This window comes from Canis lupus, chromosome 20 (genome assembly GCF_011100685.1).
Source record: "Canis lupus familiaris isolate Mischka breed German Shepherd chromosome 20, alternate assembly UU_Cfam_GSD_1.0, whole genome shotgun sequence".
Taxonomy (NCBI): Eukaryota; Metazoa; Chordata; class Mammalia; order Carnivora; family Canidae; genus Canis; species Canis lupus.
This window is the reverse complement of record NC_049241.1, coordinates 29,500,507-29,527,220: the sequence shown is the minus strand read 5'-3', so window position 1 is coordinate 29,527,220 and position 26,714 is coordinate 29,500,507. Positions and strand designations below refer to the sequence as shown.

At 41.0% G+C, this 26,714-nt stretch overlaps 1 protein-coding gene across 4 annotated transcripts in view; it reads left to right on the top strand.

Annotated features, from left to right (window-relative positions):
• The window catches only part of PTPRG (protein tyrosine phosphatase receptor type G), a 703,723-nt gene that overhangs the window by 132,077 nt on the left and 544,932 nt on the right, over nucleotides 1-26,714 (top strand). The gene's annotated exons all lie outside the window — the stretch shown is intronic.

Sequence of the window (26,714 nt, the reverse complement as noted above, 5' to 3'; positions counted from 1 at the left end):
CACCCCTCCAGGGGTCTCAGGACCACACTTTGAGAATCCTTGTTTTGTCGACATCATTAAGGGAAATTGAATTAGGTGCTATTAGGTGCTACCCTGTAAGTACTAACTTCCATTTCCTTCCATTTGGAATGATGTACTTTCCATTTCCAAGTTCCTTTGTCCTCTTATTCTGAGCCAAAAGTGAAGGTTGCACTGTTTTTCCCTCCCCCCCCCCCCCCTTGCAGGAGGCATATTTAGTCATGTGGTAAGAGTTTATGAAAGCAGGTTCGCTTTATTTTCTGAAATGATTGTCACCTTAGCTTAAATTGTCTGCTGCTGGATTGCAGTGGAGTTTTACTACTGTAAAGAAACAAAAGCCAGGAGAGAGGTTGAATTCATTGGAGTAAAGAGGAACAAAAGAAGGGAGCTTCAGAACAGGAAAATGCTTCTGATGACAAAGGAGCCTAAAAGAATGATTTGCATAAAATTGAAACACTTGAAAAACTCCTAGAAAATAAGGTTAAATGCGAAAAGAGACTCAACCCTAAAGTGGCTGCTTTTGAAATAACTTTGCAGTATTTTCAAGAACAAATGTCTTGTACTTTAGTGTTGAGGGCCCTTGAACTCTAGGGCAAAGACACTTGGAACTCTGGATTATTTGGGAGGGGCATGTGCAGAATGTGTCTCCATGGTCCTCTTGGAATTGATTCTTATTTAGTGAACAGGTGGCTTTGAATACCTTTGGATTTTTCATACACAAGTGTCCTTATTCCTTTGTATACGGTCCCTTACCCCCATGGATTTCCATTGGCTGATGGAACTTGACTTTCCAACCAAGCAGTAAGTTGGCCTCAGGCATTGCTAAAACCATACTGTGAGATCCACATATAAACCCATATATGTGTGATTTTCCCCATAAAAAAGGAAAATTACTTTATCTAGATCTGTTTTGTTCGTAGATACTGGCGAGCAAATAGATTGGGGGATGAAACTGCAAATAAGCTGAGAATGTGCAACATCAAGATTTTGCGTAGCCCTGACTAGATAGAAATGAATATTGAAGTAATTCAACACGGTGCTAAAAGCTTGTACCTAATTGCCTTTTCTGTATATTTAGCTTAACTTTAAGGGAAATTTATAACTAAATTGGGCTCAATGAATTCCCTGGTTGCCTACTTTTATTACACATGATAACATATTTCGGTTTAATTTACCTCTTAGCACAGCGATCCTTTGGTGAGGAGTCGAGACTATGTATCTGGAAGGTGGTGAAGTGAACTGGACTGCCTCTGGCTGCTGAACACTAAGGTTTCTCAAAAGAAAGAAAGAAAAAGAAAAGGGCAATGAGCCAGTCCTACCTTGTTTGAGGACGCTCACATTTTGGGGTTTCTGCATGGGAAAGGATAATAGGCCTGTTCGGCTTTGTCACTCTCATTCTGTGTATGTACCCCCCATCCCCGCCCCCAGTCCCCAATTATGACAGCTGGTACTTGTAGCCCCCAGTGCCCCCATGAATCTTAAATTGTAGGCTTTTATACTCCACAGGAAATACAATTCAAACATCCTAACAGGTCTGATGGCAACAAATATGCATCCCTGCTGTTAATGCTACCCCTGTCCGCTTTACCTCCAGCCAGGTCAAAAGGCCCTTCTTCCATAGAGGGAACCCCAGCAATTAGCAAGGAAGTGACAACGGTGGACGAGGGTAAGGCTCCTGGTTTTCTGGAAACATGTAATGGAGTTGGAGTAGTTGCTATTCCCCACCCCCTCACCCCCACTGCCCCCCTCGCTCGCCCCTTTGTCTGTTTACTGCTAGCTACATATTTCTTCCTGTGTGTTCACGTCGCACTCCGCCGTCGCGCCAGATGGGCTTTTTCCTCTGGTGATTAATCAGGCTGCACGCTGGGCTCTCTGATTCTTTGGGGACCGTGTTTCCGCATGGTCTTGTCAGAACATGCAGAATAGCAGTGCAGTGCTTCTCCCATTTGCACCCACTGCTAACAAGGTATGTGACAGCTCCTCAGCAGCACCTTGGCGGTGGGAGGCGGGAGGCAGGGGTCAGGGGGGCAGCTGGACGTGTGATTTCATTTGCAGACCTGTAGGGCTGAGTCCAAGGAGACCCCAGGTCACATATTCTTATTTATGCATCTCTGGTTGCATGCTGTTAGCAGAAGGATGTAGCTGTTCTATTTGTGTGTGGTTTTGTGGGCCGCAAGGTGGTGGTTAAAAACAGCCAAAGCCCACCCTGAGTGGCTGGTTGTTCCCTCTATGGTATGCTGATGGAGAAAAGTAAGTATAGAAATAGTTTGAAGGGTTCTGATCATGATGTGGAACATAGAAATCCTAGCAGCCTGTGTGTTAGGAGGCATCTTGGTAAGGTTTAATCCATCCTTACCTCATTCACTGTTTTTACCACAACTGGGTGAGAATGCGGGCTCTTCTCTCCATTTCTCTTCCAGGAAGAGAAATTTGAGGCTGAGGAAGTTAAGTATCAGATCGTTAGTACCTCAGCTATTAAGTGGCCAAATTGGATTTCTGTGTTTTTACTTTTCTTTAAATAGTTGAAAATATTTTGGAGGTTGAGTTACACTATAAGTTAATATATAAATGAGTTTATGTATTAAAATGTAATTTAATTGATGCTAATCACAATATTTAGTATATTGAATATATGTATAACGTATTAAAAATGAAAACAATATATTAAACTTTAATTTTATTAAGTTAAATTCTCATATTTAATATGTATGCATGCACAAATCTTAAGTGTAAGTGTGTGGCTGGATACATTTCCATAGGGGTGTTCCTATTTTCACCTGAGTGATCACCTTCCAGAGCAAGATACAGATCATTTTCAGCATCTTGGCCACACTAGGCATTCATCTCCACCCTCAACAGAGTGTCCACTAATGTGATTTCACTCACCATACTTTTTTAACCCTGATTTTATTTATTTATTCATGAGAGACATAGAGAGAGAGAGAGGCAGTGCCATAGGTATAGGAAGAAGCAGGCTCCCTTGTGGAGCCTAATGTGGAACTCAAACCCCTGAGCTTAGGATCATGAACTGAGCTGAAGACAGATGCTCAACCACTGATGGGTCCCCGAGTTACCCAGAATTTCTGTCTGACTTGGTTACAAATCAAAGGTATCCACAGTTCCTTCCTCAGATTCAGTATTTGCTAAAATGACTTGGAACTTGGGAAAGCAGTTTACTTACTAGACTGTTTATTACACAAGGTATATGAAAAGATGTAAATGAACAGCCAGATGAAGAGATAAACAGGGCAAAGTCTGGAGGGTCCCAGGCACAGGAGTTTCTGTCCCTGTGAAGCTTTGGGGTGTGTCACCCTCCTGGCACTTGGATGTGTTCTGGTTTAAACCTGAAAGCTCTCCCAACCCTATGCTTTTGGGATTTTGTTTATTGTGGCTTTCTAAAAGTCATCTCATTAACATAAACTCAAGTGTGATTGAAAGAGGCTTGTTCATTTTTATAGCTGTTAACACTTAGGAAATTCCAAGGGTTTCAGGAGCTCAGTGTCAGGATCTGGGGCAAAGACCAAACATATATTTCTTTTTTTTTTTTTTTAAGATTTTATTTATTCGAGAGAGAGAGAGAGAGAGAGAGAGAGAGGCAGAGACACAGGCAGAGGGAGAAGCAGGCCCCATGCAGGGAGCCCGATGTGAGACTTGATCCCGGTCTCCAGGATCATGCCCTGGGCTGAAGGCGGCGCTAAACCGCTGTGCCACCTGGGCTGCCCAAACATATATTTCTTATTATAGGTCACCTTGTCACATGATTTTCTTAGCAACTTGTGTTTCCCTCACTTATATACAGGTGCCAGACCATTAAAGTGCCCATCATTTCAGTTTGTTTTAGACTTCTGCCTTTTTGTAAAAATAGATAAAGGATACCAGAAGAATGTGTCTTCTCAGGATTGCTGAACTAAAAGGTTATGTAGAAGTTTCAGTTACAGTAACGTCAGATTCCCCAGGATTGGAGTTGAGAGTAACTATGTTTAACTAGGCTGGCAGTTTTTCTATTTTGGCTTTATTTTATTTAATACCAAGTCTGGGTAACAAAGGTTGAGTGATCTAAATTCAGAAGCCAGAAATAGTGTTTCTAAAACATTCCACAGCTTGGAGGAGTTGACATCCTTTTTTTTCTCTGCTCCCCTTGTGTTAATTGGTTGTGTGGCCTTGGGAAAGCCACTTTCTCTCATACCTTAATTTGTTCAATTTTAAAATGGGATGTATAGGATTGCTTCAAGATTTCTTAACCTTTTCTTGGCCTCTCCGATCCCTTTGGTAATCGGAAGGATGACTCTCTCCTTGGAGAAACAAATACAGATTTGTGTCAAGCCTTATTTGAGCTTGTTCATGTCTATTTCCTCAAGGGTTCCTTGGTTAATAAAGGATATTTTCAATTCTAATCTTAGATGAAAGTTTACCTCCCTGGATTTTGGAAGAAAATCTCTTTTATTCCATTAGGTTTAATGTTTGGATGCTGTGTATATACTGTCATAGTCAAAATGATTATGATACTCCATGGTCACTCATGAGTTGGACACATAGTTGGTTGCAGGTGAAGTAACATCTTTGTGCACTGCCACTCTGAGGCAGTCTTATGCTGTGAGGTTGGAAAAGTGGGTAGGTAAGTCAGACTCCGGCCCTGCCCTCCTGGGATTTATGGTCAGGGGACAGGAGGAACAGGATCCAATACGGTGAGGAGCTGCTGGAGCGGAGGGGCAAAAATGGGTTATCTGCAAAGGCAGGTAGTATAAAGATCAGTAGGTTCTGGAGGTAGACAGAGGTAGACCAGATGGGAGTCTCAGATGTGTATGGGCCAGTTGTTTAACTCCCTCTGTGTCTTGTTTGTCTTTCTGTGAAAAGATTATACATAATAACTGTACCCACGTTTGAGGATTTTGGGGAGTTTTAAATAAGTCCGTGCAGTTACTCAGCCCGGGCTATAATTGACACGTTGGACCAGGTCATTCATTGTTTGGGCTGACCGTCTTGTGCATTGTAAGATGGTTAGCAGCATCCTTGGCGTCTACCCACTAGATTTCTCCCTTTGTAGCAACCAAAGATGTCTCTAGGCATTGCCAAATGTCTTGAAGGAGGTAACATCGTCTGCCTACCCTCACCCCCTTGAGAACCCCTGGCTTCATGCTAAATTCGATTCTCTAAATGCTATGGGAAAAGTCTTGGTGACTATTGCCTTAAAGAAAAACTTTTTTGAATAAGCCCTAATTCCTTATCTGATACCCCATTGGTGGAAACAAACAGAAAATACTAACAAAACCCAGGTAACAAAAGTCTGTTTTGTTCCCTGCTTAATGAATTATTGATGTGCTCTCTGAGATGAACTGCATTCATTCAGGTAGGATTAACACCCACCTGCTTCTTGAAGCATCATTGCTATTGCCTGCCCCCTGCCCCCCGGCTGCTGTGATGTGACAATTTCTGTTACCTGCCCGTTTGCAGCCCAGCTTCCCACAAACAGACTCTGTTCTCCTGCTCCTTGTTCAGAGCAGACCTGCTAAATAATGATAAAGCCAGGCAACTCTCCCGAGAGTGCTAGCCTGCTGTGGGTGTGGGCACAGGTGCCAGGCCATGGGTGGGCTTAGTGAACGATGATAAAAGACACATGCAGGAAGAGCTTGGGGTGCCTGAGACACATGCCCTAGGTATTGTCTCCTCACTGGTTAATGACCATACACTGAGATATCAACTAAGAAGTGGGGTGGGGGGCACCTGAGGCTGGCATTGTGCTGGTGACGATGCCTGGGATGGGCATGAATAGTAGGTGGCAGTGAAGCCGGTGCAAAAGCCCCCGGATGCTGTGGATTGCAGTAGCTGGGGCTGGTGGGTTTGGTTGGTGGAGGAGCGTGTTGGAGGTGGGGAAAGAGAGATTCTTTCTTTATCCTCCCTTTTCTTTGTTCTAGGATGTTGTTTGGTTTTCAGCTCTGGATTTTGTGGACCGGCTTAAAATAAAATTAGAGGGCTGATGTAAAGTAGCTGACCTTTAAATTTGCCCATTAAGGATGTGTAAAGAATAAAGAAAAAGAAACCATTTACTATGAATATCATTGCATAAAAGAAAAGGTGTTTTGTTCTCAAAGAAATAGGAGGAACATAACCAAGGAATAAAGGGGAGTCGTTTAGGTGGAATAAATTTGGGGTTACGGAAGGGAGCTAGTGGTCCTTCTTTTCCCTTCTTTCCCCAGGACCCAGGAAAGAGGTCATCAAAGCTGCTCCATTGTTGTACTGTGTTGGAGAGACTTGGTACCTTGTGTCGAGTGATGGCTGCATTAGTGATCAGTGCTCTCCCACGTTTGCCAGCCCTGGTGGGGACTGGTGGTTGGGCAGAGGCTGTGGTGCCCCTTATATTTGAGGTGCCCTCCTATGGGCATTTGCCCCATTTGCACTCCTCTTCCCATCCTTTCCCTTTGACTTTCTGCTAAATGGCTGACAAGTGTGTAGCAGTACACAGGCATATTCCCACTCTCAAAATGTGGTAACTCTTCTGCTTTTGTTGTTTTTGTATCGGGCAGCTGTGTTGTAAGAGAGTGGGTCCCCAGTGTCTCCCCTCAGCCCCCCAGGTCTGGAGGGATGATTGAAAGTGCAGAATGTGATGCCCTGTTACTGCAGACAAGATGAAGTGCTTGCAGTTCACTGACATGCTCAAGTGCCGTGGACATGAAGGCTTAAAGAGAGCAGTTGGAATTTGGCGGTACCTGTCATTAAATTAAAGAACAGATCTGTAAAAAAAAACAAAAAAACAAAAAACCCTGGGAGAATGCACAGGATCCAGCTGGGAGTTGTCCCATTGAGTAAGTGCCCAGTACAAGCTGCATCTTCAATATAAATCCAGGCCCTGACTGGTTTTCTTTTGCTAATAATTGGGCAACACAATATCTGCAAAGTGCAGGGAGCCCCTCATTTCTGGCTTTGGAGAATGAGTGTTGAAAGTACATTTTGTTGATTTCTGTCTTTGATTTTTATCTTACTCTGCCAGTGTGTTAATATCTTTAATTTTGTTTTTTAGTTAGAAAACAATATATGAATACATTACAGTTAAAAACATTTTAATAATACAGAAACACACCTGACAGCCCTTCCCAATTCCAGACCCCTTGAAAGATAAAAGCAATGAAATTTGTGAATTTACTGTGCTTTTACATATGGGAAGTATCTAATTTTTATATTACATGAATTATACACAATTGACCCCTGATCAGCATGGGTTTGAACTGCATGGGTGCACTTACATATGGATCTTTTATGATGAATACACTATGGGACTGTAAATGTTTTCTCTTGCTTATGATTTTAATAACATTTTCTTTTCCTTAGCTTGCTTTATTAGAAGAATACAGTATATAATACATATAACATACACAATATGTGTTAATGGACTAGTTATGGGTAAGGGTTTTGGTCCATAGTTGGCTATGAGTAGTTAAGTTTCTAGGGAATCAAAAGTTATATGCAGATTATTGACTGTGTAGTGGTGGTTGTGGGGGGAGGTCAGTGCCCCTAATTCTTGTGTTGTTCAAGAGTCACCTGTTTGTGTATTTAGACAACCTACTTTTTTTTCCCCTTAATATATCTGAGATCTGCACAGGTCATGCCATAAATGACATCCCCATCTTTGTTCATGGCTGTATAGCATTCCACAGTATAGCTATGCCATAGTTTATGGAACTGTTCATAGTTGTATGCTACTACAAAAAATGCTGCAGCGAAAACATAAAACTCAGTACCTGCATATTCTTGCACATGTGCATTTTTTATCCATGGTTAAATACATAGAACTTTAATTGGTATTAAGGGTATTTTTAATTTTAATATATATATTTCCTCCTGAAAATGTTATGTTGCTCTGTGTTAAGCTTCTATTAACAATGAACGCAAAGACTACCCTCCATTCTGTATGTCCTAGCCAATTGGTGATAGAAGTCCATTAAAAAATACTGAGTCACTAAGATGGGGTGATCTGAATACCGTCTGTCTTCTCTACGAGCAAGAGGACTGTTTCAAGTCCTCACTTGAGCAGTGATCAGCCTCCAGCAGCAACTGCAGAAATCAAGGGACACTTCTACTCACGCATAAGTAGATCCTTTAACTCACCAAAACCTTTGCTTATTAGATCTTTCCTCATGAGCTGACGGTTAATTAAGTTGAATAGTGCGTTAAATTTAGCTCTGGATGGAGAACATCAGTCTGGGTTTCTTTTTTCTTTTTTTAAAGATTTTATTTATTTATTCATGAGAGAGAGACAGAGACATAGGCAGAGGGAGAAGCAGGACTTGATTCCAAGATCCTGGGATCACTACCTGAGCTGAAGGCCGACACTTAACTACTGAGCCATGCAGGTGTCCCAGGTCTGGGTTTCTTAAAACATGTTCTGGGAATGTGTTAGTTTTCATGTGGCTATTTCCAAACCACCTTTGAGGTGACTTGCCCTAAGAGCACAAATCAAACAGGATAAATTTAGAAATTGTCACAAGGTCTGGCAAGTCTGGAGTCTAAGTTTGTCAGTAGGAAGTAAACACTAGTAGTAAGACCGCAGTTAAAACAAAGCAGCCAGCTGCAGGTAGGTTACTTTGGTGCTATGTGCGTGTAGGGCTGGGGCTTTTGTGACTTAAGTCCAGTCAATGCTTTAGTTCATCCCACAGCCCCACGAAATCACAGCTCTTATTATCTCCAGCTTATAGACAGGGCACACTAAGGTACATGAAAAGCAGGCTACATGTTGATGATACAGCCACTCAAAGGATAAGACAGAAAATGCACGTGGCAAAGGTCTGAGTTCAAACTCTTGACCAGGAGTCAGCCAATGTGTACCGCCACCTGCTTCATTACAGCCCACCGGCTAGGAATAGTTTTTATGTTTTTACATGGTTGCATTTTAAGGGATTACATAAATACCAACATAACTTTGATTTTTGCCTCTCAGCCAACAAAGCTTAAGATGTTTATTATTGAGCCCTTTCTGGAAAAATTTCGCAACCCCTGCTCTTGACTATTAAGTCAACTACCTGGGACTCAAAGGGGAAAGGCAGGTAGGCCAGTGGTTCTCAGACATTAGCAAGGGTCAGAATCATGCTTGTTCCAACACACATTACTGGGACCTAACCCTGATGTCTGCAGTGGGGCCAGAGGAGTGGCATTTTTAACAATTTCCCTGGGGGGCCTGATGCTGCCATTCCTGGGAACACAATAGAAGCATTGACTGAGTAAGGGAAACGAGGAAGAGAAATGAAGGAGAAATGAGACCAGCAAGAAAGTCTCACTCCGGTTGTTGACAGTAGCAGCAGCCTCTCCAAGGCTGAGCCATAGGTTTGTAGAATGATGTAAGTACCTAATGCAAAATTGTGCATTAGGTAAAGAAAGCTCCTGTGTTGAGAACAAAGAAATTTCAAATACGGGGGCAAAAGCTGGGTGAAAATAGCTAGCTAGTACTTCAGAACTTTACTTTTTCCTCTTAAATATTTTCATCATTCATGTGGTTGAATATATATTTACACTTGTTTTTCATTTAAATGATAATTGATATCAATTATTGATAACTTACTATATGCCAATCTCTGTGCTAAACTCTTAAAATAATCCTATGGGATTAGATAATAGTATCTCCATTTTAAAAGGCAACATGTTAAGAGCAGTGAGAAGTAATTTCCCATCCAAGTGGCTTGGCTGGTAAGTGGCTGCAGATCATTTAGCCTCTTACTCATGATACAATGTCACCATTACTCTCTTAACATCCCAACTTCACCTTCCTCCATGGCAACCACATGTGAATCCTGTCTTTCTCTTCAAACTTAGAAACGTGTTACCCTGGGAAAAAAATGGCTCGTTAGGTAAATTGCAATGAATGTTATTTTCTTAGAAAAAGCCTTTGATTCTAGTTTAACTGTCATAATTCTTTTTAAAAATTTGAATTATGGAAAAATTTTACATACAGAAAATACACCAGACACTCAACTCACATGGAACGGATGCTAATAGTTTGATTACAGTTGCTTTAGAGTTTTATTTTTTTTTAAGGAAAAAACACTATAGAATCGATCAGCTCCTAAATATCTGTAGTATTTGCTTTCCTATTCAGCGGTGTGCCTTGTTTTGTTTATGTTTACTTCTATAAGTTCCTAAAATATCAAAACATGCAAGGGAAATCATATATGTCAGCTTCAGCATGTGACATTATCATCGATTATGTGTTGACAATTCACTGAGTGATGACATTAGATGAGAGAGGTGTTCCTTGATGTTCCAGGGGAGGAGGGAGTGGGAATTTGTAGGCAGCAAGCAGGTGGATAACATTTACCATCTTCAGGAATTTCTGTTTGGCACCCCAATTCCCCCACGTTCATTATCCAGGTGTTTTGTTGTTGTTTCTTTGTTCTGTTGGATTCCCTAGTGTCTTCAAACTTCCTAGGATATGTCCTTGGGTTTGGTTCTTTAATTTTTATCAGAGTTTTGACAGGTTCTTGGAAGCCACAGTATTTTTTTTTTTTTTTTGGAAGCCACAGTATTTTTTTTAAGTCACTGTAGCAGCCAGGTGTTTTGCTAGGCAAGAGGGAATAGTAGAGAATGGGACAGATAAGAAACCTATCCCATTGAGCTTATTATATTCGGGTTGTTTCAGTTCTCATCCCCACCTCCCCAAATTTTGTACAATATGATTTGTCTAAAAGTAATACTCGAAAAAAAAAATAAAAGTAATACTCGTAGTTAAGTGGAGCCCCGGATTTTGCATGCTGGTCTCAGCATTTGGTAGTGGTTGCCATCATCCCAGTGCTTGTGGCAGGCAGAGTGCCCAGTTTTTGGTTCGTAGAAGGTGGTCACCTTATCTATTACATGGCAATGAGGCATCCACATTCTTATTAAATGGCCTGCAAAAGTTATGTGCCCATTTTCATTTCTTATTAGTTGATGTGCTAATTGCATGGGTGATTTAAATGTTAAAAAGGCTTTAAAGCATTTGTTGTAATAATTAACAAAGGATTGGTAGGTTACAAATGAATGATAATGCCATATTTTAAAAATACAATGTTATATATCTGTGCAAAGTGGTATATGTCATGAAACATTAATATTCAAATGAGAGATTTGAACTGAATGATCTCTAAAATCCTTTCTAGTAAGTTCTTTCTGGTTTTCTAAAGTACGAGCACTATAGCTACTAATATATTTCATGAGACATCAACTGTGTCCCTTCTGAAAATCTCAAGGAGAGGCCACAGCCTACGTTTTGTCATATATCAGTGATTAACTTGGGTAGTGTACTAGGGATTGCTAATTTTCTTCTCTTCCTTCTCAACAATAGGAGCCCAGTTTTTCTAGGTCGACACAGAGCTGCATGGAATAAAGTTCAGCTGTTAGCCTCTGTGGTTATGTGTTATTTAAATGTTGGCTGATGGGATATAACTGGAAATGGCATGCAATATCCAGAAAGTTTCCTTAGGGGGAAAGAGGCATTCATTCCTTCATTATTTCTTACTTCTTGTTAGTTGGAATGTGCTCATAGTGGCTGGATCTTGAGCTGTTACCTAGGACCGTGATGTCAGTATTATGTATGGAAAACGGCAGAGCCATAAGATAGAAGCAGTTGGGGCAGTGCTATATATATTTTATATATGTATATATTTATGTGCGTATTACTTCTTGCAGAAAGACCCCTGGCTGAGAGGTTGATTAAGGGGCTGAAATTCAATATAGCCTCTGCTTCCTAAGGTGTGTATCTGGAGAAATGTTGGGCCTTTTACTTTCTACAAAAGGATCATGTGCTTACTAAGTCTTGTACCCACAGGGCTGCTTTCACCCTGAGTTGTACCTTTTCCTAATTTATTCAAAGGTGCCACAGGAGCCTTATTGCTGTGGAATGTCTCAGCATCCCCAGGCTGCCCTAACTTTGAACTTGATTCATAGTAGAGAGAAGTAATCCCATATCCTGTTTTAGCCACTGTTGTTTTGGCATTTTCTGTGACTGGTGCCTTCACCTAAACCTGATAAGTGTATCACTTCTTTGCAAGGGTTACTTTGGACTTGGACTTGTTTGCTTGCAAACAACAGAAACAGAATCTGGGCAAGTTAAGTCAACTAAAGTTCTATGGAAGGTTATCAGGAGCTTACACAATAGAGCAGCATGGGCAAAGACCAAAGAAATACCAGGAGACTGGGAAGTGGGAGAGTCTGTTCAGAGGTATGACTCCTACCACAAGGAACAATAATCCCCCATCCTGTCTTTTCTGCTTAAGGAGCTCAATTGTGATTCAATGGTGGCATGAGAGCAGGGTGTCCAGTTGGTGAGACATAGATGCTTGTGTCCTGACCCCTTGGTTTCCAGTTCCTGTAATGGGAGTGTGCACATCTGGATTGACTTTTTTTTTTTTTAAGATTTTATTTATTTATTCATGAGAGACACACAGAGAGGCAGAGACATAGGCAGAGGGAGAAGCAGGCTCCCCAGAGGGAGCCCCATGTGGGACTCCATCCCAGGACCCCGGGACCATGACCTGAGCCAAGGCAGACACTCAACCACTCAGCCACCCAGGTGCCCCTGGGTTGACTGTTTAACTGCCTGCATTGGAGGAAGCAGGCTTTCCGAAAAGGAATGGATGCTTCTTGGAGGATGTGGGATGAGTGCTGAGCACCAAAAAAGAAATCAAAGAGAATTAATAGAAGAAGACAGAGACGGCACCTTCGGCTCCTCTGGTAAAGCATGGCTCATTTGGTAAAGCATGAAACTCTTAATCTGGGGGTCGTGAGTTTGAGCCCCATGTTGGGTATAGAGATTATTTATGAATAAATGTCTTGAAGAAGAAGAAGTTGGTGATAACCGGTGATTATACCACTGGGTACTCTCAAAAGAAGATATGGAATAGAGTGAATGCTAGTTTACCACCAAGGTTTCTCCTCCCCCCCCTCCTTCTTATTCTTTCTCCTTCTTCTCCTTCTTCTTCTCCTTCTTCTCCTCCTCCACCTCCTCCTCCTCCTCCTCCTCTTCTTTTTGGTGCCTAATTCTCTACTGTTTAGAAGTGAGTGTTGTTTCTGTGTTTATGAGTCCACACAGTGATCACTAGGTCCTTACTGCCAGCCTGTCATGTACCAGGCAGTTGCTAGAGATGAGAGGGACATAATGACATAATGGATGGAGAGGGCTGTCCCTGTGGTGATAAGAGTCCAGAAGCCTGTAGAAGCTACAAACTGGTTCTGGAGTCTTCACTGAACTACCACCTGGCACTCTTCCCCATTATAACCCCTGAGCGAATGGTCTGTTTGTTTTTCCCCTCCCAGATTTGGGGCTGATGTCTTAATTCTGAGGGTCTCACATCATCTTGAACCCCGCGGAGTTATGTTTCTGCCTCTGAGGTGCTATTTTGCGGTAGTTTTATGGTTTTTCTTTATGAATAATTTACCCGTAGAGCCCTAATATCTTTGTACGACAGTGAATTTTGGTGTTCATCAAGATATGTCTCAACTAGAGGAGAGAAATCAATTTCTTATTACAAAGCAAAGTAAAACATAAGATCATCTTCCCTATGGGAAAGCAATATATTTTATAAGCATTTGGATTATTATTTAAGTCAGGAACCTTTGGATATATAAACAAATTATTGTTCCTTCTCACAAAGAAAATAGTATCTTCATTACTCTCTTTATGTGTGTCCTCATCACCGACTCTTCTTATTGGGTTATAGAGTGTCCTGTAGCCACAGTATTTTTTAGGGGCTAAAAGACAAACCTGTGCTTAAACCCTCTTGTAAAAATATTTGCCTAATCTTTTTATAAGAATTCCCAGGGACATTGACTCCATAACCTCTTTTGGTGACTTATTTCTTTGTTAAACCCTTCTAGCCCTTATTGCAAGAGATATATTGGTGCTCTTGTCTTTCATAAATGTTTCTTGGAATCACATGCTGTAAAAAGTTTCTGTGCAGGGCCAGCCCCGGTAGCGCAGCGGTTTGGCGCTGCCTGCAGCCCGGGGTGTGATCCTGGAGACCTGGTATCGAGTCCCACATCGGGCTCCCTGCATGGAGCCTGCTTCTCCCTCTGCCTGTGTCTCTGCCTCTCTCTCTGTATCTATGAATAAATAAATAAAATCTTAAAAAAAAAGATTTTATTAAAAAAAAGTTTCTGTGCATCTTAAATTCAACAGTCCGTACTAGCTATTTTTCTTTGCCTCTTTTGGTTAATCTCTTAATGCCTAAAAGAAAGAAGAATAGCAGTAATAGTAATGGTTACAATTAAGTGTTTCCTAAATGCAGTGCATAATCCTGACGGTGATCCTTTGAGGTGTATAGTTATTATCCCCATTCTACAGATGATGAAACCAAGGCTCAAATTATCAGGGCCAAAAGCAAGAGAACCAGAGCTTGCCTACAGGAAAGGAAAATCATTCTTCTGTTTTCCCACAATTGATACCTACTTTATTTTACAGTAGGTGCAACTGTAAGGAATGGTTTGTGTGTGTGTGTATGTTTTTTAAAAGATTTATTTATTTATCTGAGAGAGAGAAGGAGAGAAAGAGAAAGAAATTCAAGTAGACCCTGCACTGAGCAAAGAGCTGGATGTGGGCCTTGCTCTCATGATTCTGAGATCAGACCTGAGCCAGATGCTTAACCAAGTATGCCACCCAGGCACCCCAATGGTTTGTGTTTTCTTGTAGGTCTTAGAATATATTATATAGTTCATAAAAATTATATTATATATATATTTATATATTATATATATTACATTATACGTATATATAAGTATATATATATAATCTCTTGTTTGACCCAAACACTATTTATAAAAAAGTAAGGCCCTGGAAGCCATAACTTATACAGAAACTCCAAATTCCTTCTCTTACTGTTGACCCATTATATTGAGGAAAGAATTTGTTAATGACATTACTTATTTTCCTTAACTACATTTTGCTCTCGCCCACTGTAATGACACATAGAAGTGAAGTGAAAAATGCCGCGTAGATTTGTGCTGCATGCTGAAGAAGCCACGGGCTTGTGTGACATATCCACTTTCATGCTTTTTTGACTTTAGTGACTTAAAAGGTTATGGTGTTTGATACTGTCCTTCAATGTTAAAATATAGGACTGCTTTATATTCATTATTGGGGTCGAGGGGGAAAGCACGAAGGTAGGAATTTCGCCAGTGTCTTTGTTGCTTTGAAATAAATGAAGGAAATTTGGTGCGCTCCGAGTAGCAGCTTAGGTACCAAGCAAGTTCAGTGCTCCTTGACTTAGTAGCTTTTCTTTGGCAATTAGATACCAGGGCTTTCTGGATGCAGAGGGCACTGAAGTGGCCCAGAGACTCAATAGGACAGCTTGAGGAGCTCACCAAGGGGAGCCAGATTTTGCAGCAAGGTTGTGATAACCTTTTGGCTTGGTGCCCTGTCCTCTCGCATCCTTTCCCATTTGTTAATAGAAGAATGGATTTCAACACTGTTGGCTTCGAGCAGTCATTGAATTGTGATGCACACAGTGAATTTGAAGTTTGGTTCTTAAGTTGATAGGGGGTAAAGAATCAGCATTGGATTCCTACCTGGTTCTAGCTTTATTGGCTTCATAAATTGTCCCTAACGATCCATCATGAATGGTGTGTTATCGGCCATCACCTGGCTTACTAAAAGCCACGAAAATCCCTAAACCTCATTTTAGGCAAGGATTTCCACTTTGGCTCTGGCAAAAGCTTTCTCAAACAGCAAGGATGAAATATATGCAACATTGTGTTGCTTTTCCTGCAACTGAACCATAAAGCCCTACCAGAGAGAAAGAAAAAGGGCAATTGCGAATGAATCACAGAAACCTTTAGGAAGGAATCTGTCTCCTTGACTTGTGTCCATGAAGACATAATGGAGGAGTGGCCCTGGGGTCATTTACTTACCTGAGAACAAAAGACTCCGATCTTCTCCAGCATTTACCAGGTCCTGCCGCTTGGGGCCTTGACCAGAGGTTGTGGGCATGACTGTGGTGTGGAGCCTTTTCTTACCAAAGCATCTGGGGAGTGGCATCCTTGGCCCGAGCCCTACTCCCTTGTCCCTGTCCTTTGCAGCTGCTGTAGGCTCTTCTGGGCCTCCGTGCCTCTTGTCCTCCCTCATGCAGCCTGAGCTAGCGTCTTTTGTGGCTGTCTAGATAGTGGAAGAGAAAGGGAAGTGGGAGGAAGTAGAATTAATCTGTTGGTACCCCCCCCCCCCGCCCCGTATTGTTTTGGTTTCTTCCTCCTGTTTTCCTCTTCTCAGCCACTGACCCTGTTTCATGGCAGGTCTGAAGTGTTCATTACCTTCAGATCTTAAGTCTGTCTCTGAGTTGAGTCTGTATGAGTAAAGGCTTAGGAAAAGTGGGGCTAACTGTTGGGTTGAGTTTCTCTGGTCATTACTTTTCTGATTCTTTACAGAATGATGCAGAAGTGTCATGGGTCAGGAGGTACAACATGTTCTCTCTTCCCTTGCTTTTATCCTCCCTAGTATTCCTTCCAGCACTGCTGAAGTCTGTTGTTTCCTCTTGACTGCGGTGTTTCTCAGCTGGGGGGCATTTTGCTACTAAGAGGAAATTTGGCAATGTCTGGAGATGTGGTCACATCTCTGCAGGAGGAGCTTGCTAATGGCATCTAGTGGGTAGAGGCCAGCAATACTGCTGTATACATCCTGCAGTGTACAGGGCAGCCTCCACTCCCCACCCGTGTCTAGCCCCAGCCCTCCCTCCATTGCAAGTTATTGTCCTGCCCCAAATGTCAGAAATCCTACTCTATTGAAACATCTCCCTGGCCATCATGTGACCTTGTCTTGTCTGGCACATGCATCACTTATTGATTGATCTGTCTGAAATGTATCATACTGGTGTCCTAAACTGGTTCATCATTTTCCCTTTAATTTGTATTGCACACTCTTTTGCCAGTCAAGGCCAAACTAATCACTGCCTTAAAGGATCACAGGTTTCCAAAGTAGGGGACTCCGAGTAATTCTGAGTTCCTTGGAAGTAATGCCAGTTATCAACCATTTAGAGGAAGATGCTTGAGTAATCCACAGTGTAGCCCACCAGCATTATGTGGGCTGGTGAGAGTAGGGGTTTTGAAGTTGCGTGTTGGTCCATCTCTGAGCTGTTATCATTTAGGTTGATCAGTTACTTTGTGCCAAGCCATGTGCTGTGTTATTTCCCTGCCCCTGTTACACTGAGCCATTTGTCCTGTGGGGCTCACCTTGGCTATCGCTTCCTCTAGGAAGCCTTCCTTCATGCCTCAGGCTCAGAGTCATATGCTCCTTCCATGTACCTGTTCCTCTGGTAGCAACTCTCAACTCCTTGAATCAAGTGGCTTGTTGACTTGGAGGGCCAGCACTTTCTACCTTATAATTTATTTCTCCTGGACTCATAGTAGGGCTTCTGTAAATATTTGTGGAATAACTATATCAAGGGAAACTAAAAGCCAGCACTTAGCTTAATTACAGAAGGAATTACAGAGGAAAAAAAAAATAGAAACTCAGAGTCAGAGAACATGTGTTTTGGTGTTGGTTCTCTGACTCTCATTTATCAACTAAGTGGATAAATAAGTGGGCCTAATGAACTGATTCTAAATGGGGAGCCTCTGGGTTTCTTGTAAGCACACTAATGTGTACCGTGCTCTTACTATGAAAGTTGATCTGTATTATTAAAAACAAAAGGATTTGTGTGTATCTGGGATCAGCAGCAATTGTGAAATTGTTAACACCGATCTTGCCACTCCTGATTGGCATCCCTCTTCCCCAGCAAGATTGCTTTCTGGAGCATCCAGCACCATGAGCACTTCTTTGACCCCGGCCCCTCACTCCCTCTGCTGCAGCCCTACTAGCCTTCTCTCTGGTCCTCACACTTCCCAGACACACACACCTGCTTCAGTGTTTTGTAATTGTTTTTCCCTTTGCCTGGCATGTTCCTTTCCCAGAGGCTGCTATGGCTCGTTTTTGACTGCCTGTGGGTCTCTGCTCAGATGTCATATTTTTGTAAGGCTGTCTCTGGCCACTTTGCCTCAGATTATAGCCCATTCCTGGCCACCCTGTCTGGCCACTCCATCTTAGATTATAGCATGTTCGTTCCTGACTTGTTCTAGCTGTGCTCCCCGATTATTTCTTTCACCTGAGCACATTCTATCTGTTTTGACATTCTATATGTTCTACTTTAATTTAGCTCATTCATTTTATTCTTCTGTGCACCTCTACACCTCTTATAATGTAAAAGCACCACGATGGCACGGGGATTTCTTGTTCATTGTCACTGAGTGGAAACATGCATATGGAAAAGTGCAGACATGATAGTGAATGGCTTAATGAATGATTACAGTTCAAACACACCCAGATAACTGGTCTCCAGATCAAGAAACAGAATGTCACCAGCACTTCAGAAGGAACCTTCATGTCTCCTTCTATTCGCTGTTTTTCACTTCAAGGCTACCACCATCTGAGATCTGACATCACAGATGAGGTTTGGATGGTAGGTTTGCAACTTTGTCAGTTGCTTCACTGCCGTATCTGTAGCTCATGCGTGAAGCAAACTCTGGTTGAGCGAATTAAACCAGTATTGGAAGTGAAATCTGCACCTCTGATGTAGCTGGATGTCTAAAGCCAACCTACTTTTCTGGATTAATCCCAGTCATTGGGAAATGCAATTAGAGGCTTTTGAAGTATCCAGTTGCAAGACACTGGCTGCTATAACTTAGCCAATTAGATTTGTCACTTGTTTCTGCTGTGTTGGCCTTGATTATTTAAGTATTTTACCTGTGATCTCTTTAAGTCCACTCTTCTTGCTCGTAATTTTAATTTATTGTCTATTCTGTTTGCTAGGCACTTAATCAGACATCTCTCTGGTGATTGTCTTACAGGATTATTTAACTTCTTCTTGCCTTTCAACTACATTGTAAATTCAGTCAAGCATAATAAATTTGCACCGAATTTTACTCCTTCAGTCTTGATTCTTTCCTAGCTGGAATTACTGTACATTTCTGTTCCTGGTCACTGGCCACTATCTGGGACTCATGGAGAATTGGTTACTGTTCCAGCTGGATGCCTACATTAGATCTGCAACCTGAATAGTTTTAGTGCTTTAAGTAATAGAGGGTCATCGTCAGATTTGATTGTACTGCTAACTGTTTGAAATTTGATAATGAATTTAAGGATGCAGTAGCTTCCACTTAAGGCACTGGGTTGGAACTGTCTCAGTTGTAGAAATGTGTAGAATTTCAAGGATGTACATTCACTGCAGAGGTACTATATAATTGAAGGGGAAAGTTACTGGGCCTTTATCTTGGCAGATGGCCAGAGAGGTATTCAGAGGAGGTACTGTTTTTAGCTCACACACATCACCATTATCAGCTGATGCTGGGCTTGACTATCTATAGGATGGGATATTATGCAGTCATTAAAAATTAAGAAGCTGAGCATCGTATTTGAGGACAAATTTTGTGTTCTGCTTTTCATATGGGATATCATGCCCTATATATTTCCCTAAGTCAGGAAGTGCCTGGAGGACTTGATTTTCTTAAAACCCACAGAGACCACACACAGTCTGGGTCAGACTGCCTTGTAAGTAAGACCCATGTATTATTTCTGATGCTCTCTGCTGCAAGTGAGAAGAGACCCAACTCTGAGCCAGTCTAGAGACCCAAGTTAGTGGATTTCCAGGTATTTGGGGCCAGCCACTCCATTGAGAACTCAGGCTGTTTACAACTTTCTGCTCTGTCATCTGTGCAGCAGATTTGTCCTCAGAGTCGTTCTGCTCATGGTGGCAAGATGGAGCTACACAAAGTATTGCATCCAGACCAGCAGAAAGGGGATTAGGTTAGGGCCATTTGGGCTACTTACCTGGTGCCCTGAATTGAGGCAGATTGCTTGAGGCTCATGGCTGAGTGGTAGAGGGGGGAATTGGGATGGAAAGTGGGTTCTGATCTATAGGAGGAAGCAGGGCAGGTAAGGGTGGTGAACAGATATGGGATGTCTGTCTAACCCATTTGCTAGAAATTAGAATTGTGATTTTGGAGCTCTGCTTGCAGAAGTCTCCTCTAAACATTTCAATTTCTATGCAACTATTTGATATATGAATGTCAATATCAAATTCATAGTCCTGTTTCCCCTTAAGTTATAATGATAACAACTTCAAAGGGAGAGTGGTTGTATCATTGGGTAATTAATAATGGTGGATATTTTAACGTTAAGTCTGTTTACTTTGATGAAACTTTAAAACTTTTTTAAAAAAGATTTTATTTATTTATTCATAAGAGACACAGACAGAGAGGCAGAGACACAGGCAGAGGGAGAAGCAGGCTCCTCGCAGGGAGCCTGATGTGGGACATGATTCCGGATCCTGGGATCAGGCCCTGAGCCGAAGCAGACGCTCAACCCCTGAGCCACCCAGGCGTCCCACCCCGAAAGTTTAGACCTTAAACAGATTGCTTTTTCTTTTTTTTAAGATTTAGTATCCTGTCTCCACACAGATGCTTAATACCTAGTTATGTAATTGTGAGTGTAAGAATAAATGTTTTTTATGTTTTGTTTTTAAGAACTGTATGAAAAAATTTCAGGCTGCATTTTGGAGTTACGATAGTAACGTTTTAACTTGAACCCGTTGAGGGATAGAGATGGAACTTCCAGGATTGTTTGGGGATGGGGTTTGTGGGAGTAAGCAGATGTGGATGATTACTTTAAAGGAGCTGGATTTGTAATCTGTTCCTGGGTTAGAACTATTTGGTATTCAACCTAGGCCAAATATTTAGGGCTATGTTTTTGCTCTCTTTCCTTTCTTTTCAGGAAATGTCTTTGTTTTAGAAATGATATAATCTGTTCCTTAATTGGTACATTGTTCAAAGGCTTGGTAATGTGTGTTAACATACTCTTGTTTTATTTCCCAAGTATTTTATCAGATGATCAACAGGAAATTACAAATTTAAAATAATGGTGGCTTTTCCACTTCTTTCTCCTTCACATCATTAATTTTCACCATCAGATTATCTATGAGGATATCTTTCAAGAAATTGCTAAGCTTCATCTGCTCTGCACCCCCTGCAGTCTCCCCACCCCCAAATGACTATAGTAAATGGGATGTGTGTGTAAATTTGGGGGAGAAAACAAGAAAAGGGAAACTCTCATGGTCTCATTGTCTGTAAACATAACATTTCTCCTGATACGATTTCCTTACCTCTGTGTGATGTTAACAAAATGGGTTGGTTGGAAAGCAAAAATTATGGCCCTTGTTAGACTGTTTAAAGTATTCTTTTTTTTTTTTTTTTACTTTTAATTTTGAAATAATTCTAAAAAAGAAAAAGAAAAAATTCTAGATTGATAGAAATGTGCAAATGTAGTACTGATAGGTCCCATGTACTCCTTACCCAGTTTCCTTCATTGGTTCCATCTTACATAATTATGGAAAAGTGTCAAAACTGGGAGTTTGACATGTGTGTCAAGGTGTGTGTATAATTCTGTGCCATTTTATCGTGTGTGTAGATTGGTGTACCTGTCACTGAAATCAAGATATAGAACGATAACTTATTGTGGTGAGCATTACGTATAGAATTGTTGAATCATTATGTTTTTGTTTGGTTTTCTTTTGTTTTTGTTTTTGTTTTGTTTTGTTTTGTTTTGTTTTGTTTTGAGAGAGAGAGAGAGCACAAGCGGCAGGTGTGGGGGTGGAGGGGCAGAAGGAGAAAGAGAATCTTAAGCGGCTTCACGTTCAGTGTGGAGCCCCACACAGGGTTCTATCCCAGGACCCTGAGATTGTGTCCTGAGGCCAGATCAAGAGTTGGACAGTTTAACTGGCTGAACCATCTAGGCACTTCTTGAATCTCTGTGTTGTACACCTGAAACTAATAGAACATTGTCTGTCAACTATATTTCAATAAATAAAATGTATAAAGAAATGATACAGAATGATTCCATCATCAAGAAGATTTCCCTCATTCTACTCCTTTACAATCATAGGTCTTTCCTTCCTCTGCCACCCCCAATTCCTGGCATCCACTGATCCTTTTTATATCTGTATAATTTTGTCATTTTGAAAATGCTACATACATGGAATCATACACTATGTGACCTTTTGAGATTAACTGTCCCCCTTCTTTAAAAAGGATAATTGACATACAATAATATATTAGTTTTAGGTCTACAACATAGTGATTCCATCTTACACACATGAAAAAGGTCACCACCATAAGTCTAGTTACCATCTCTCACCATACAAAGTTATGGCAGTATTATTGACTATATCCCCTATGCTAAATATTACATCTCCGTGTGTTACTTATTATATAACTAGAAGATTGTACCTCCTAGTCCCCTTCACCTGTTTTCATCTATCTTCCCCTCCCCCGTCTGTGTTTTATATTGTTTTATTTTTTGGCTTCCACATGTAAGTGAGGTCATGTTATTTGAGTTTCTCTGTGTGTGTGACCTATTTCACCTAGCATGATACCCTCTAGGTCCATTTGTATTGTCACAAATGGCAATATTTCATTCTTTTTTATTTCTGATTTTCCATTGTGTGTGTGTGTATATATATATATCTCACATCTTCTTCATTCATCTCTCGGGGCTGCTTCCATATCTTGGCTATTGTAAATAATGTTGCAGTGAACAAAGGGGTGCATAATTCTTTTCAAATCAGTGTTTTATTTTTTCAAATGAATACCTAGAATTGCTGGATCATATGGTAGTTCTATTTTTAGTTTTTTGAGGATCCTCTATCCTGTTTTCCGTTCCCACTAACAGTGCACAAGGGTTCCCTCTTCTCCACATCCTCATCAACCCTTGTTAAAAGTCTTTTGGAAAATACCTATTTGGACAGGTGTGAAGTGATATCTCATTGTGGTTTTGATATGCATTTTCCTAATGGTTAGGTGGTTAGTGATGTTGGCTTTTTTTACTCAGCATAATATGCTTGAGCTACATCCAAGTTGTTGGGTGTACCACTAGGTATCCAGCCTTATTTTAGAAGTATTTCGTGGCATGGACACATGACAGTTTGTATAACTGTTTACCTTCTAAGGGAGGTTTCATTTCTTCCACATGCTTCCAAAGTCAGTTATTAATAGTCATGTACAGTCTTTTGAATGGGCATTAGTTTTCACTTTTCTGGAATAAATACTCGGCAGTACAATTGCTGGGTCATACAGTAAATGGCATTTTTTTTTTTTTTAAAGAAACTGCCAAATGATTTTCAGAATGCCTGTACCATGCCCATGGGCCCACTGTTAGTGTATGAGAGATCTAGCTTTTCTGCATTCCCACCAGATTTTGGTGGGTTTCACTGTTTTTTAATTTAGGTATTCTGCTAAGTGTACAGTGAGAGCTCATTGGGGTCAAAATTTGCATTTCCCTTATGGCTAATAATGCTAAATAACCTTTCATGTGCTTATTTGTCATGCTCTCTGTTGAAATGTCGCCTCATGTCCCTGGCTCACTTTCTCATTGCACTATTTGTTTTTTTACTGTTGAGTTTTGAGTGTTCTCTATATAGTGGAGATCATAGTTTCCTGTCGGATGATATGTGGTCTGCAAATATTTTTCTCAGTCTGTAGCCTCTTTCCTCATCCTCTTAGGAGGCCCTTTACAGGACAGAAGTTCTTGTTTTTGATGAAATGTAATTTACTCATTTCATCTCCTGGATCATGCTTTTGGTGTCATTTTTAAGAGCTCTTCATTGAGCCCTGGTCCAGAAGATTTCTTCGTGTTCAGTCCCCTGAAAGGTGTATAGTTTTGCATTTTACATTAGAATTTATGACCCATTTTGAGTTAATATTTGTAATAAGGTATCAGGTTTAGGTCAAGATTCTTTTTATTTTGCCTAAGGATGTTCTACTGCTCTATAGAGCACCATTTGATTTAAAAAAGACTATCCTGCTTCCATTGAATTGCTTTTTGCGCTTTTGTCAAAAATCAGTTGTCTGTGCTGTGCAGGTCTCTTTCTTGGCTCTTTATTCTGTTCCATTCATTGATCTGTGCGTCTGTGTGTCTGCTAGTACCACACGGTCTTGATTACTGTAGCTGTATAACCAGTTTTAAGATAGGGTAGAGTGAATCCGCACTCTATGTTCTTCTCTTTTGATGGTATTTTCTTTTGAAGACTCGATTCTCTCCTCATCCCTCATTTTTCTGTTGCTTGGAATGATCACTGTGTTCAATGTAAATGACCTCAGTGCCCTTCCAGAAGTCTGCACTTTCGGGGTGCCTAGCTGGCTCAGTTGGAAGAACATGGGACTCTTGTTCTGAGGGTTGTGAGTACAAGCCCTGTTTTGTACTTAATAAATAAACTTCAAGGAAAAAAGAAGTCTGCACTTTAACGTGGTACGTTTTATTCTTAGGGTCAATTCCAATGGATTGGTAAGGTCTACCTATAATCTGTTTTTTTCTTTTTCTGAATTCCAGTTTCGAGCAGGAATGAAAAGACAAGGTCTAGCTCAACAAGAGAGTGTCGTGAAATTTGAGAGATGTCTACCTTGAGTTTAGGGTAGGCACATGGTGACAACAATTCTGGGTTTCTGCTTACTGGTACCAAATAAGGCACTTTTGGATTTATCTGGAGAAGAGCCAGAAGTTTATGACTCTGGCTGGGATGGGTGGGAGCGGATAAGCCTTCCTCACATATTTAGCCTAACCTCTCCAGTTTAAATATTTCCAGTGAATCATCATACTCTATGACCTTGTAACATAAATCTGAGAAGAGCTGCATTTCTGACTTTGTGGAATTTTTTCCACCATAAATAGAGATATGCATAGATTAATGGTTGAAAGATAAAGGATTTGGTTGTTAAGATATATCTAGAAAAATTGGATAAATAAGTTTTGGGGAATATATTATTAAAAGCTCAATTTCTCTAAGGGAAGTTTACTACCATTGAATGGAAAACACCAACATATTGCTAAACATAATTGTAAGTAGACATTGTCCTACTTAGGAAACATTCATTCATTCATTCATTCATTCATTTATTCGAGACACACAGAGTGAGAGAGGCAGAGACACAGGCAGAGGGAGAAGCAGGCTCCATGCTGGGCGCCTGATGTGGGACTCGATCCCAGGTCTCCAGGATCAGGCCCTGGGCTGAAGGCAGTGGCTAAACCTATGAGCCACCCAGGCTGCCCTTTATAATCCATTAAAGACTATTTGATTGAATTATACCTTCTTTAGTGTCTGTTTTCTAAAACACCTGATGCCTAAAGTTTCAGCATCTGAATCATTATTGTTGTATATTTGCATCTCCAGAAATCTTCTCTAGTAGATTGTCGGTTCCCTTGAGTTTGTGATACTTTAAGCTATAGAATTTTTGATGGTCCATGGCATCTTTCTGAGTGTGCTGGTTTGGAAATGGAAGAGATGAGAGTGGGATAGCCTGGGGCCCAGGTTGTTCAGGAGAGTGGTTTACATTATTGCTGCGTCGACTCGTGATTTTCAGAAGTTAAAACCATGACTCTTACACAAATGGAATTAACACATATCAAATTCATATCATTAATGAGGCAAACAATAATATGGTTGGAAGAGCTGTTGGAGGACTTGGTATTTTTAGCAAATAAAGAAAGTCAGAAAAAAAAAGTCAGATTATGATTGCTGGTTAGCTCCAACAATGGTGGATAGTTACAAAGCCATAAACTAATTCTTTAGCTTTTGTGTTTTTTTTTTTTTTAAACTGCATGGAAATCTCCAGGTTAATGTATAGCTTCACCAAATCTTGCCTTTACTGATAGTGAATGGTGAGTTAAACATTACTTAATTAAATTATTTTGAGTGAGTTTGTTAAATTCAGCTGCAATGTGACATTGAAAGGGACTTTGTGCATTCTCTTTATTCTATGCTTTGGATAGTATTTTTCATCAGCAGTTTGTGAAGCTTCAGAAAGACCAACAATGCTTGGGTTTTATCCACTCTACGGTTTTGCTTTTGGCTAGCGTTGATAGCTGGTTTGCCTGGTGAGGCACTTTCCAAGCTTGCACTTGAACTTTGTCATATTTTCATTGCTTTTCTCTTTCTCTATTGGTATTTTGCACTTCCATTCTCACCTCCATCCTCACTTCTTTCTTTCATCATGGTAGAACGCATTTATGCTTCTCCTCTTTAATGCATGCTGGCAAAAGAATGGACGGATTCCTGAATAATTTTTTTTTAATTTTTATTTATTTATGATAGTCACAGAGAGAGAGAGAGAGAGAGAGGCAGAGACACAGGCAGAGGGAGAAGCAGGCTCCATGCACCGGGAGCCCGAAGTGGGATTCGATCCTGGGTCTCCAGGATCGCGCCCTGGGCCAAAGGCAGGCGCTAAACCGCTGCGCCACCCAGGGATCCCGGATTCCTGAATAATTTAAATCGCTTTGGTGCCTTTGGCTTGGACACAACCCTGCCATGTCTTACCTACGTGACCTTGAGCATATCCCTTAACCTGGAAGCCTCTCTTTTGGCCACCTACAATGGGGTGAATGATGGTGCTTACTTTGTAGGGATGCTGTGAAGATTATAGGATTAAAGGAAAAATGATCCTCAAACAGATTCTTGAATCTTGTTATTTTGCATACTAGGTGTTCTCTAAAGGATTACAAACCCCCTTGCTTAAGAGGACCAGAGAGGCACACTATAAATAACTGAAGGGTCTTACAAGAGCAGAGACAACTGGCTACTGATACCTGGCATCCCAGCTGGGGAAAGATTGGTAACTGGTAGTTATGGTGGCAAAGTTTACACTAAGTGAAGGTGGCTGCAACTATGCATCTCAAG